This window comes from Acomys minous (genome assembly GCF_964271855.1).
Source record: "Acomys minous genome assembly, chromosome: 6".
NCBI lineage: Eukaryota > Metazoa > Chordata > Mammalia > Rodentia > Muridae > Acomys > Acomys minous.
In genome coordinates, this window is record NC_140487.1 from 75,611,781 (window position 1) to 75,626,070 (window position 14,290).

Below are 14,290 nucleotides of genomic sequence, written 5' to 3' on the forward strand. Positions count from 1 at the left end.
TCCACTGCACCTGATTTTAGCACATCTGTCCCCTGGGAACATGTTGACACTTCCATGGGGACATGCTTGAGAAGAAAGGGACCTTGGAGCTGGCAGCCTGTCACCAAGGAGCTGAGAGATGCTCTGTGCTGACACTCTCGTGGCAGCTCACCCTGCTCTGCGTCCTTCATCTGTCAGGTGGCGTCCATGCCAGGGAAGACCTCTCCAGATGCCTGCTCTGAGAAAGTACGACTTAAAGGGTCAATGCAGGAGGGAAGCGGGGACGGCTTTCTGCTACAAGGTGTTTTCTCCTTAAACGGTAGGACTTGTTCAGTCCGCTGTGTATCTCTCGCCTGCCAGGAGCATCCTATCCCTGAGTCAGCGGACTGCAGAGGTGAGGGTTCTGACAGGACAAATCGCTGACAACCACTGAGAACCCAGGTGTCAGTTCCCCACTCTGGCAGCCTAGGGTCCCCTGGGACCACTGCACCCATAGCAACAGCATCGTGGTAATTACTAACCCTGCCCTCATCAAGGCCCCTGAGGACCTTCTGAACGCCATCACCTTACCCTGACACAGCCCCTTCCTTGTCCATCTGCCTTCTGTGCCACACCTGGATGGGAACAGGCTGACTCGCCCGTTTTCCACCAGGACCCTAGCTTGGGTTTATGTTATCTGTCATTGGGATTGCTATCATCTCAAATGGCCCCTAAACTTCTGGGCCCTTCCCACTGCAGCTCAGGAGGGCCTTTCGGAGACCTGCATCTGATCACATTACTGTCTTGCGCCCAAACTTTTCTTAGCTCCCTAGAGCCTACAAGCCTTTCCTAATACCGTTGAGGCCCCCTCTTGGCATCTGCCTGGTCTGCTTTTTCCTGCCAGCTCACGGTGTCTTTCCAGAACCATGTCGTACATTGCAAAGACATTTTCTCTTGCTCCATCTACAAATTCCAGTGTGGGCTCTGACCCTAAGGCTGGTGAGAGGGCTGTTCACCTGTGCCGAGATCCAGTCCCGGCAGTGCCATTCATTGCATTTGAGTTCGTAGACCCTGCCTGTCCCCTGCGTTGTCTACCCACCTGGGTTTACCCCTCCACCCCTGCCAACACTGCCCAACATTGACAGTGGAAGCCTCAGTCACCTGGCTCCCTTCTCAAGATAGAACCCACGACGTAGCTTGTCTGCATCTAGAGAGGGCAGCTGTGGTTGGGGGTGTTGCCCAGCGCTGGAATCCCAGGACTCTCACCAGTTCCACTTGACACCATCCCCTAGTTGAACCAGGAGCAGCAGCCCTTAGCATGTCTGAGGTTTGTCTAAACAGCAGAGCCGCGGGTACGAGGCGGAGAGGGGGCTCCAGGCGCAGCCCCCAGCCAGGACTTCAAGAGTGCAGGTTTGGCCTTTATCTCCTGTCAACCTTGCTAGGACTCCTCCCCAGGGCCATGGCAGGTGGGGTGAGGAGGAGGAATGATGGAGCACCTTCCCCCGCAGCAGTCAATTAAGGAGGAGTTTATTGTGTTATTCCACTTATGAGAGGAATGCTGCCAGGAGCCTGCTGCCTACCTGCTCTCAGCTCTGATGTGGCTGAAGCCAGGGCCACACAGGGAAAATCAGCCGGTTCTGGTCATTCCTCCCCCCACCCCCCCCACCCCCACCCCCACCCACCCACCCCCACCCACCCCCCGTGCTGTCCCCGGCTGCTCACCCAGCAGCCCTCTCATCTCATCATGGCCCGTTTTATGTTCCTTTCTTCACCTCTTCAGGTGTGCCTAAAATCACCTGACCCCCAACAGGCAACACGTAGGCCACGTAAGCCAGGAGGTTTAAATAGACAGGTACCGGAGACCACACAGCTTTGCCCAGAGTCTTAGGACTGAGCAGCTGGGTAAAATACCTAAAGCTGAATTTTTTTTTTCTTTTCAAGGTTTTACTTTTCAAAATTCTTTGCATGTATATGTATGTAGGAGGCAGGGGTGCTAAAAATGCAGGTGAGGTGTGCAGAAGCCAGAGAAAAGCCTCAGGTAGAGGTCCTTGACTTGCACCGTGTTTGAGACGGTATCTTTTGTTCACTAGTGTGTACGCCAGGCTAGCTGGCCCACAGCTTCCTTGGGGCTCTCCTTGCCTCCCCGGTCCTCACAGAGCTAAGATTACAGGCATGTGCTGCTGCCTCCAACTTGACATAAGTCCTGAGGATTCAGACTGTCTTTGTGCCTGTGTGGGAAGTGCGTTACCCGCAGAACGATCCCCAGCCCACTGGATCTCTCTGTCTCTGTTTCCTAGGGAGTGGGTGCGTCTGTGTCTAGGTCTCACACTTGTGAATATACTCCTCCTCTACCTCCCGAGGGCGCAGCCCCGTACCAGCTATTCCACTTGAAACCTTGTGTCTTCAGAGCTGTCTCCACCAAGACAGCCACAGGTTTGTTCCAAGAGCAGCTTCCTCCCCTGGAATGTCTGATGCCTGCCACAGAAAGGCCCACGAGATGCATGCGGGGCACCTGATGGTTCTATACAGGTCTATACAGGGTGTTGTTAACCCTCTCTGGGCCTAATGTCCTGCTTCTAGAAGGAGGGGACAGGATCTCATGATTCCCAGCTCCGACATGCGGGGCTCTGCATTCTCTGACCCTCCTGGGCTCAGGGCCTCCCTGTGGTAGCTAAAGTCAGTTCCCCTTTCACATGTCAAGGGCAAAGTCTTCAAAAGTCAGGTCCAAGTCGCTCCCCAACTCTTCTCTCCACTCGGTCCTGCAGTCCTCAAGCCCGAGCTTCAGTATTGCTGGGCCACTCGGTTTTACCCTCATCCCATACCACACAGCTCCTGTAGCCTTTCTCTCCCTCTTCTGTCCTCTGAGGACGGAACTGGGGGTCCTTGCACATTCTAGGCAAGTGCTCTACCACTAAACAACATCTCCCCAGCCCTCCTCTGTACCATTTGCTTGCTTGCTTGCTTGCTTGCTTGCTGCTTGCTTGCTTGCTGCTTGCTTGCTTGCCTGTTTGCTGCTTGCTTGCTTGCTTGCTCAGACAGGCTCTAACTAAGTTGCTCAAACTGGCCTTGAGCTCACTCTGTAACCCAAACTGGCTTTGACCTGCAGATGCCCCTGCTTCATCCTCTGAAGTGGGTAGGATGACAGGCCCATGCTACCAGGCCCAGCCAGCTCTCCCAGATCATACGGGTGCTGTCTGTGTCGTATGCTCCCAGGCCTCTGAGTGTATATAGAAGCAAGATTTAGTATAACCAGAACCTGTTTATTGGCATAAGGTTGACATAAATTTTCTAGGAGCTTCCTCTAACACCAGCTGTGTAGGACTGTGGGGCGTCCTGTACCCTGGAGCTGGGCGTCCATGCCTCCTAACCCCTTGTTAGTCTACTCCCCACCGCTGTTCGACACCCAGGCCTGAGCCCTGAGTCCTGAGTCCTGGGCCCTAAGCCTGCACCTAAGGCCTTCCCACTGGGATATTTTCCACATCCTCATGGACACTCAGAGGCCCTAGTGCCCCGGAGATGACAGAAATTCCTTCTTGCCAACAGCCTTGACCATCAGCCAAATGCCTTCCGGGCCTAGTGGCCAACGTGTGGAGGGAGGTACCTTTTAATTTAGCTGCTTTTTTGTTTCTTTATTCTTCCTTGTAACTGATTATCTTGAGAGGGTTTTAATAACTGAACAGGCCTGGAACATTCCTTCTCTGTGTCTCCCACATGGGTTTGGCAACCCCCACACCACGGAGGAGGGCAGCTAGGGCCCTAAGCTGGCACTGGTCTAGATCTCTCCCACTGTAACTGCTGGCTCCCAGCCCAGGGCAGGAACTGGAAGAGAGGGTCCTGGAGCCTCTAGGAAGTGCGTCTTACATCAGAAAAGGAGGTCTGTCTGCCAGCACTTCCGCCCCACCCTGCACACTTGTGTGCATATGCACACACCTGCACACACACACACACACACACACACACACACACACACACACCACCCACATATTCTCAGACAGCAATGCCCAGGTCATCATATGCCATGAGGGGTCAGGTTCCTGAAGACACAGGGGACAAGGAATGTCTCTAACGTATGAAGCCTGGCATTTCCCTATGAGCCATGCTGATGTCAAGAACGCACCTCCTCAAGACAGGATATTACTTACACAGCATAAAGAAGAAGACCTAAACCCCTGATGGCTGCTTAGGGGGGGGTAGCGCATCTCAGCTCTTTAAAACACTCCTCAAACCATCAGGCTGATTTCATGCCAACCCAGGGGAGGGCATGAAAAAGTGCTGCAGTTCAGACCACAGAAGCAAGTCCTGCGTGGGGCCAGAGGCACCTGTGTGGAAGTCAGTCAGTCCTCTGTGGAGGAGCTCGGGCCAGACATGACAGCTGATCAGGTTCTGCCATGACATGAAAACAAGCTGGCCGTGTCTCACTAGACGTGGCACAGGGCCAATCATGAGACTCTGAGGTGTGGCTGAGTTGTCCTCTACAGAAGGGCTCAGGAGTGTGAGCCTAGTAGGACAGGTCTGTGCCCAGCAGAGCCAGGACCCAGGCCTGAGAGGAGCGCTGGGTGGCATCTACTTTGGGAAGTGGACATCTAATAAGGCCTCGGAGCATAGCAGCATGTTAGGCTAGCCCAAACCTACTAGAACAGCCCCAACTGAGGCTAAGGAAGAAAGACAGTGAGCTAACCTGGTCTACACAGTAAGACTGTGTCTCCAAAAAGAGAAGAAAGGAAAGAAGGAAGAAGGAAGGTAGGAAGGAGAGAGAGAGAGAGAGAGAGAGAGAGAGAGAGAGAGAGAGAGAGAGAGAGAGAGAGAGAATACACAAAGCCATCCCCAGAGGCAGACTGGTGAAATGGCTCAGCAGTTAAGAGCACTGCCTGCTCCCCAAGATGGACCTAAGTTCAATCCCCAGCATCCACATGGCAGCTCACAACTGTCTGTAACTCCAGTTCCTGGTAATCCAACACCCTCCTACACACAAACATGCAGACAAAACATCAATGCATATACAATAAAAATAAATAAATTATTTAAAAATAGATTCTGTCAGGTTGACAAAAAACAAAACAAAAAACATACTGGCAAGGCAGTGGTGATGCACATCTTTAATCTCAGCACTTCAGAGGCAGAGTTTGAGGCCAGCCTGGTCTACAGAGTGAGTTTCATTACAGCCAGCGCTACCCAGTGAAACCCTGTCTCAAAAAACAAATAGATGATAGATAGATAGATAGATAGATAGATAGATAGATAGATAGATAATAGATAGATAGACCCACAAGGCAGATATGTGATTCCAACATCCATGTCTAATCAAGTGTAAAAAAAATATTTCTTCACATATAAAATAACTCAACAACAAAGTATTGGGGTTGCTAACAAATAGAAACACTTCAGATATTAGGTAGAATGGGTGCACCCCAGACTGACACAACAGCACCTAATCTTCTCTTTTTACAGTTTTTGTTTTAGCCTTATAAAGACAGCACCCTACTACATTGGCCTGGCTGCCCATACTCTCTATGTAGACAAAGCTGAACACACCAGGTTCCTCTTTCCTCTGTCTCCCAACTCCTGGTATTATAAAGGCATGTGCCGTCACACACCACACACAGTTTAAAAGTTGACACTATTGTGTGTGGGCACATGGTCTGTGAGGAAGAGGGACGAATGCCACGGCACTCGTAGGAAGGTCAGAGGATAACTCTGTAAAGACATGTCTCATCTACCTTTCTGTGGGCTTCCGGGATCGAACTGAGGTCATTAAGCTTGTGTGCAAGTGCTTTTTTCTGCCAAGCCATCTCAACAGCCCCTCGCTTTGTTGATGGTATTAAAGAAAAAATGAGCTGCATCTTACAATTGGTGGCATCCTAAGGTCAATGTGACATAACTAGAAATGCATTGCCTCATAAGCTCCTAGAGGAAGCCTGGCGTGTTCGAGACCCCTGGTTTGATCCCCAGCACTGAGTTACAGATAAACCAAAAAAAGGATGATTTAAATGAGTTGATATTTATGAAGTACTTCAAATGGCACCCAGCGCACGATGGCTCCAATAATTCATGCTGCCAGAATAAATTGAATGAATAAGCAGAATATGATTTGCCCTTTAGAGATATTCCTGGCAGAGCCATTCAAAACAAGTATATGGGGGCCACAGGGCTGGAGCCTCTTGACTCCTACACTGGACTGGAAGACAAAGTGAGAGCCGCCACTGTCCGTGGCTGTGTGGACAGACAGACATGATAAGCAGAGCGGGGAGTGTGAGCGATGGATCCTCACATGTCTGCTACTGGGTACATGAGGAAGGAAGAGGAAGGAAGTGATGACACCAGAGGTTTCCAACCAGGGTTGTAATGCAGGGTTTCAACGTGAGCTGGGAAGTCAAAAGAAACAAGTGTAGCAACAGGTACAGACGAGTAAATGGGATTTTTCCAGTGGGCCACGTGGAGTGGGATGGTGACGAGATGTCCAGGTGCAAGCTTCCGGTAAGGAAGCAGAGATGAGCTCACCATGTCCAGGAGTCCGGGAAATGAAGGGAGAGCCAGGGGCCGAGCCAGCTCCTGCCGGTGAGGCGCTGCTTGTGTCATTCCGAGGGCTCGGCCCTATTTAGTATCTGAGGTAATTCTGTACGTGTTACTCACCCTGTTGAGCTGCGAGGCAGGGGAACTCAGTACATCCTAGCTGTTTCATATCTGCCGCATGACGTGCTTCCGCTTGGGTACCACCCTCCTCCGTCAAGGAGGCCTCATCTCCTGGCTCCTTTGCTCTTCACGGTGGCCAGCCATTCACTCGGTGCATAGTGATGAAAGAACAAAACTGATTAGAAAAAACTCAAATGGATAGAGAGGAAAGAGGCTGGCTTCTGGCCAGCACCAGATGAGGAAGCTACAGAAACAAAAGGAAGATAAGACAGGGCAGTGAGTGGCTAAAGAGCAGGGAAGAGAAAAAAAAAAAACTCAGAGTACAACTGTGACACCCGACTGGTCCTCGGTCCTTTGATTTGTGTCCCCTTCCGTGAGTCCTTCCTCATCCAGGAAATCCAGCCCACTCGGCTTTCCAATTTCAAGATTTTATACCCCAGACAGTGTCTGAAGGGATGAAAAGAGAGTCCTGAACTTTTGGGCCCGCTCAGCCCGTGCCTGAACATTCTGGAGCCAAACCCTTCACCTCGCTGGCTTGGCTTTGCATCTACCGTCTCCTTCACAACCGGAAGCTTCTAACTCTGCCTTTTGTGGGAGCCTCCTCAGCTGTTCAGGAGAACTGTCTACATGACACAGACCTGCGTCCTTGATGTTCTGTGAGCGTTTTTTTCCTGGCCCCCTTTTATTTGTAGCACTCTCCTCTTGCTCCATCTCTAGGCCCCTTGCTCCCCTGCCCTCGCCCGCCCTCCTCTAAGCCGCAGGAGACAGGACTCTGATCTGCATCCCATGGTGGGTCTCAGTTGAGAGACCTGCATTTGCTAGTCATCCTGGTGAGCTACAAGGCAGGGAAACGCAATACACCCCAGATATTCATATTTGTTGCATGACTTACTCCCACTTGGGTACTGCCCTCTTCAGGAATAGAAGCCTCTAGAAGCCTCACCTCCTGGCTCATTTGCTTTCCGTGGTGGCCATTCACTCTGTGCATACTGATGACAAGACAAACAGTCCTGTAACCTTTTGCCCCTCACCCATGACCCACAGTCCTGGCCGTCACTCCCAGGCATAGGGCTTGAGAAGTGTGGGCCTGTGCCTGGGAAATGGTGTCTGTTAGCTACTATGAGAGTCCCCAGACATCAAAGAGACTATGTGGCAGAATTAGCGCTGGAACAGGCAGCAAAGTCAGGAAGTCCACAGACAGACTTAGGAAGTGAGATCTTTTAACTGAACATTTTTTCAGGGAGCCAGAGACAAGCGTGAAAAATGAGGCTTCAACCAAGGCCCTCAGTGCATGCCAGAGGGAGTCCTTGAAGGGAGTGGTGGGCATCTAGCGTCCAGTGACTCGACTCCAAAATCTGTGCTGTTGAATAAATAAGTGCACCCTGGGGCTGGAGAGATGGTTCAGTAGTTAAGAGCACTGGCTGCTCTTCCAAAGGATCCAGATTTGATTCCCAACACCCACATGGCAGCTCACAAGCGTCTGTGACTCTAGTTATGATGCCCTCTTCTGGCCTTCCCAGGCACTGCACACACAAGGTATACACATACATATATGCAGGCAAACTCTCATAAACATAAACATAAAAATAAATAAATACTAAGTGAAGGCACTCAGATTTTCCCAGGAAGCAGTTATTCGAAAGTGAATAAAAGAAAGGGAAACAGCTCTGGCTTTAGAAATACGTATATTAGTAATTTTTCTCATTGCTGTGTCTAGTTACTTGGAAAAAGCAAATTGGTGGAGGAAGGGTTTATTTTGGCTCACAGTTCAGAGGATTGCAGTCCACCACGGTGGGGGAGCAAGACGGCAGGAGCAGCTTGGCTCTTGACCCTGACCAGGAGCCAGAGAAAGCGGAATGTCAGTGTTGGGCTGGTTTTTTCCTTTCTTTCTTTCTGTTCAGTTCAGGACCCCAAGACCATGGGATAGGACCATCCACTTTATTTTTATTTAGTTATTTTTTTGGTTATTTGAGACAGGGTTTCTCTGTGTAGGCTTGGCTGTCCTAGACTCCCTTTGTAGACCAGGCTGGCCTCAAACTCACAAAGATCCACCTGCTTTTGCCTCCCGAGTGCTGGGATTAAAGGCATGAGTCACCACGCCCAGCTCGGACCATCCACTTTAAGAATGGGTCTCCCATCCTCAGCTAAGCCTCTTTTCAATACCCTCACAGACACACTCAAAGCTGTGCTTTGTTGTACCTTTAGTGTTTCTTCACCCAGGTGAGTTGATAATCAAAACCAACCATTGCTATAGCATTTCCTGGTAACTCAAGGCAGAGGAAGAAGGCAGTGTACAATTTGGGCTCAGGAAGCTAAACACTGGGGAAAGTTGGTTGGGTTTGTTTGTTTAGCTTTAAAAGCATTTTTTATTGTTTTTTGTTTGTTTGTTTTTGGTTTAGTTTTTTTATGTGTATAGGTATTTTGCCTCTACATATGTCTGTGCATGTCTTGTTTGCCTGGTGCCCATGGGGGCCAAGAAGAGAATTTTGGATGCCCTGGAATGGAGTTACAGATGGCTGTGGGCCACCATGTAGGTGCTGGATCTAACCTGGTCTTCAAGAGGAGCAGCCAGTGCTTCTAGCCACTCGGCCATCTCTCCAGCCTGAAAGGTGATTTGTTATGGTCCTTTGTACTCAGGGCTTACCAAACTTTGTTTTTTGTTTTTTAGGGACTCATTCTTCCACCCTCCCTCCCTACCTCCCTCCTCTCTCTGTGTACATGTGTGTACAGGTGCACACATGTAAGCAAATGCACATGTGTTCACATTTGTTCCTCTTCACATGTGTACATGTGCGTGTAGACCATAGGGCAACTTCAGTGTCATTCCTCAGAAGCCACTCACTGGAGCTCCCAATGGCTAGGGTAGCGGGCCAGTGACTCTCCTGGGGATCTGCTCACCTCTGCCTCCCCAGCACTGGGTTTTCTTTTCTTTTCTTTTCTTTCTTTTTTTTTTTTTTCTTTTTTTATTTTTGGTTTTTTGAGGCAGGGTTTCTCTGTATAGCCTTGGCTGTCCTGGACTTTGTAGACGAGGCTGGTCTTGAACTCACAGCGGTCTGCCAGCCTCTGCCTCCCAAGTACTGGGATTAAAGGCTTGTGCCACCATGCCCGGCTTGGGATTTCTTTTTACATGGGCTCTGGGGGCTCAAACTCGGGTCTTCATGATAGCATGGCAAGCACGTCAGTGGCTGAAGCATATTTCTCCTGGTTTATCTAACTCTGAATCCTCAACCTCATCCATCCTGTCTGGGATTTGGGGTTCAAAGACATCCCTGCCTTTGGGGGCCATCCTTCATCCCCATTCTATCCCTATGACCTGTGGAACTGGAGCATGGATCTGACCCATCAGGACACCCTGTCACCTGTCATACAAGCCCTAACCATTACTAATTATTTGCCCCCAGGAAATATTGTTGCACCGAAGGGTTTGAGTGAGCATCAAGTTTAATGAAGGGAAATATGAGCCAGTTATTAGGGCAACTGGATTGACTTGGAGACAAAAGCGACTTTCTTCTCTTGGATGGTGGGCCTAAGGAGGGCTCTGATCTGGTACCCAGAGTCGGGGGGCACCATCGAGTGGAGCCGCTGGCCCTGGCTGCGACTGACCCTTCGCACGAGCTGGGAAGCAAGCAGGTCCCAAGGCTAGCAGCTGGGCCCTGCTGTGTTTTCAGAACACAAGATGACCCCTGGCATCAGCAAATAGCACCAGAGTTTTAATCAGAAAGCAAGGACTCAATAAATAAATAAAAAAGAAAAGAAAGACAGCTGCCTGCCATCACTTTAATTAAAAAAAAATATACAAGCCTCCATGGTCAGCTTTCTGCTACATCCTGGTGCCCCCTCCACACATAGGCTAAGCAACAGGTCACCTGCACAGGGATGCCAGTCACTGTCCTGGCAGTATGGCCTGGGGTCCACAGACCGCGTCCAGACCCACATGAGTAAGTTACTCAGACGGGTGTGGCCACAGAGGATGCTTATGCTGCTTGTGTTCCCCCTTTTCTGATCGCCCCACTTTTTCTCTGAAGTAGGTCTCTACATTAGTAACCCCCAACTTGCTGTCCCTTGTCAGGGAAAGGATATGTGTCTGTGTGCAGGTGCACACGCATGTGGTACGCACATGTGAGGAGATTGGAGCACAACCTCTCTCACTGACCAAGTAGGCTAAACTGGTTGTCCAGGGAACCCCGAGGACTCGTCGGGTCTCCATTCCCCTAAAGCAGGCATTGCAGACAAGCCTGGTACTAGGGTCAGCAAAGCTATCTCCAGATGAGTGTTCCGGGCCAGAGCGGCATCCCCCATGTCCCACTGCCTCAGGGCAGGAGGAGTCCTGCTCTGCCTGCTGTGGAGACAGCTGAGCCTTACAGACTCTGAGAGAAGTAACGGAAGGATAGTGTTCTTCAGGAGAGAGAAGTCAGCACAGCTTTGCTGCCTTGCTTTTCGGGACACTCTCAACAGCCTAAGTCACAGCTTTGTGGATGCATGTCCTCTCCACGGGGTGGGGCAGGGGGAGGAGGGAGAGGGATGCGGATGCCTATAGGAGCATCAGTGGGGGGGCAGGGCCCTGGCTCTGGGAGCTCTAGGTGCTCTTGCTTACAAGACAAGCACTTTATTGCCTGAGCTACCTTCCCCACCCCCACTGACCTAACTAGGAAACCCTCCAGCCACAGACTTTCGCTGCTCCTGCTCGGCCTGGAGTTAGTTCCATTAATACCTCCTTAGAAAAGCTTCCTTTCCGTGACGGGAGGAAGCAGCACACAGACCACCACCCTCCTCCATGTTTTCACAGACCCATCTCTGTTTTCCAGGGCAGTGGCTAGAACTCAGGACCTTGCACAGGCAGCTCCGGCTCTAAGTTAGATTACCCTTACTTGTTTTTCCTCACTTATCTGTCCTTACCCCACCCCTTAACCCCCTGTCCTGCACATTTATCCACACTCTGAGGGCAGACACTGTCTTGTTCGCTGTCATCTCTCCTGTGCTGCCTGAACAATGTCTGGCGCATAGCAAGCTTTCGATCAATATTTACTGAACGAATGAGGTGTTATTTCTTCCACACGGAGATGGCCCATCTGACTTACCATTAGAACGTGACCCGCTCTTTCCAGTAAAGGGAGTGGTGTCGGGTGTTTCTAGGCATTCATGTCACACAGCCCCCAATAGGCTGGTGTCTTTGTGCCAGGCCTCCTGTGAGGGTCTCTGAAGACCAGATCCATTATCTTCAAAGAACCATGAAGAGTATTTTAAAAAATATTTTTATTTAATTTTTAAATTTATGTTCATTGGTGTGAAGGTGTCAGATCTTGGAGTTACAAACAGTTGTGAGCTGCCATGTGGGTGCTGGGAATTGAACCCGGGACCTTTGGAAGAGCAGACAGTACTCTTAACCACTGAGCCAACTCTCCAGCCCCATGAAGAGTATTTTTTATCCCTTCTTAGGAACTTGAATTAATCCTAACACTCAGGAAATGGAGATGGGAGAATCAGGAGTTCAAGGCCAACCTTGGCTTTATAGCAAGCCTGGGCTACATGAGACCTTGCCTTCAAAACTACCAACACCAGCACAGCAGCAGCAAAGCCCCCAAGATCACTGGCTCAGTGTTTGACTTTAAAGCTTTCCTGTGCTAGGAATCTTTTTCCTGGGACAAAACTCAAGCAATAGGGGCTGGAGAGATGGCTTAGTGGTTGAGAGTTCTGACTGCTTTTCCAGAGGACCTGGGTTCAAATCCCAGCATCCACATGACAGCTCAACTGTCTGTAACTCCAAGATCTGATACCCTCACAGACACACATGCAGGCAAAAAAAAAAAAAAAAAAAGGAAAAAACAAACAAAAACTCAAGCAATAGAATCAGCCCTTCTGAAAAGTGCCCCAACCCCTAAAGACTGCTTGGCCTTTCTTTTCCTCAGGACACAGGCTACCCAAGGAAATCACCTTTGTCGCTCTCTAGTCCCTCCCAGCACTGACAGTCAACCCCCAGCCCACTCTCCTGGAGACTGGGAGCCGGGAGAAAAGAGCTGACTTCAACGCTCAGAAATCACTTTATCTAAACACTGTTTGCATATCCCACAGCTGGGCCCATGGGCAGCCTTTTCCCCTGAACTGTGATAGGCATCACCTGAATCATCACAGTCACCTGGGGAAACATCAGCCCAGCACAGCTGGACTCCTGAAGGAAGCCTAGGCAGCAGCCTGGGACAATGGGGCAGGGTTTCCGGGCACGGGAGGGCAGTGGAGGGGGGGGGGGGGCGGGTGTTTGAGGCAGGACTTGTGCTGGCCATAGAAAGCAGGAACTCTGTGACAGGGGCAGAGGGAGAGCCCCAGAGGGCTGGAGAGGGGGTGGGGTAACCCTTAGGACCCCAGAGCTGACGAATCATTGTGTGTCTCAAGAGAAGTTTCTTTTTCTTCTGAGAAACCTTTGTCTCCTCCTCAAAGGTGTGGACCCATCCTACGCCCAATCCCTTAGGGCCTAAAGGAGATGGGCAAGGAAAACGGAGACAGAAGCAGCTCAAAATGGAAAGCCCTAATAAAGACACGTTCCCCAGCCTTATGAAGTGCGCTGTGTCCTGTACTCAGAAATAGCATCTCACCTTAACCTTGACGGCAACTTTGCAGGAGGTACTTTTGTTGCTCTTCGCCAAGGACACAGAAGCTCCATGGGGGTAGGAGGCTTATCCCAAGCTTCTATGCCTTGCCAAGTTCCCTCCTCATTTCACAAGACCTACAAGACAAAGACCTACAAGAAACCTTATTCCCATCTCGACGTCATCCAATAGGGGCGCATGCGCGAGCGTGAGGGCTGGCCCTTCCCAAGCTTGCTTTATGTAATCTCCAGTTTCCAGGGACCGTTTGATGAGCTAGCTCTCTGAGTTGGGTGGGCATGGGAAATGGAGAGATGTGGCTCAGCGCTGCTGTTCACTGGCAGTGCAACCACCGTCTGTCCGATGATGACAAGCCCAGTGCTCCTTTTTCAAAGATCCTTGAAGAATATGAGGAAGGGTATCTGTGATAGCAACACTCTACCCGCAGGGGGTGCTGAGGCTGAACAACTTCCCACAGGAGATATTTACTCTCCATCCGGCTCCCTCCAGCACTAGGCGCTTACATGGGGCACACACACTTGAAATGGGACACCAGAAGGCAAAGGTCCCCTCCATCCAAACAAGAGTTACCGTCCCATTCCTGTCCCTCTCTTTGTACCATCTACTTAACCACACAGATGGTTTATCTTAGAACCTTCCACTAAGCTTATCAGCCTGCGAGGCCTCAGAAGGCCAAAGAAACTCTAACTGCCAACCGAAGAAGAGACAGTCTTCCGGTACTACACCTCCACCTTGTAAAACATCTCCCCCAAAGGACCTGTGAGGACCTCTTCCAAAGAAGGTTTTCACTGGAACAGCACAGTTAACAGCATCCAGACCTTAGACCTGACTGATTTTTCTTTTTGAGACGTCACACTGGAACTCCAGCAGACCCTATGAGGTTCCTGTCGACGCTATTTTTGTCACCGTGTCTGGGAAAACTGACTGAATTTCCTTTTATCTGGAAGCAAGCCCAACTCTGAAGTTGGGTGGATGTAGCCACGCTTCCGCACCCAAGTTTCCGCAGGTTTGAAAACAAGGCTTGGGTGTTGCAGAGCACAGCTGTGTTAACAAGCATGGCTCTTATCTGTCCATGCCTAGTCCTGCCGGGGTGTCCTGGAGAG

The 14,290-nt window shown here is 50.5% G+C and overlaps 2 long non-coding RNA genes across 2 annotated transcripts; one reads left to right on the forward strand and one right to left on the reverse strand.

Annotated features, from left to right (window-relative positions):
- The first annotated feature begins 1,137 nt into the window (after positions 1 to 1,137).
- On the forward strand, positions 1,138 to 13,378 carry LOC311598894. The gene is made up of 4 exons (XR_014779700.1): positions 1,138 to 1,368; positions 2,256 to 2,391; positions 8,988 to 9,197; positions 13,021 to 13,378. It is a non-coding gene; the product is annotated as an uncharacterized lncRNA (long non-coding RNA).
- On the reverse strand, positions 3,092 to 8,387 carry LOC311598896. The gene is made up of 3 exons (XR_014779702.1): positions 8,354 to 8,387; positions 6,589 to 7,577; positions 3,092 to 3,175 (listed from the first exon to the last, which is right to left on the reverse strand). It is a non-coding gene; the product is annotated as an uncharacterized lncRNA (long non-coding RNA).
- Positions 13,379 to 14,290: the final 912 nt, after the last annotated feature.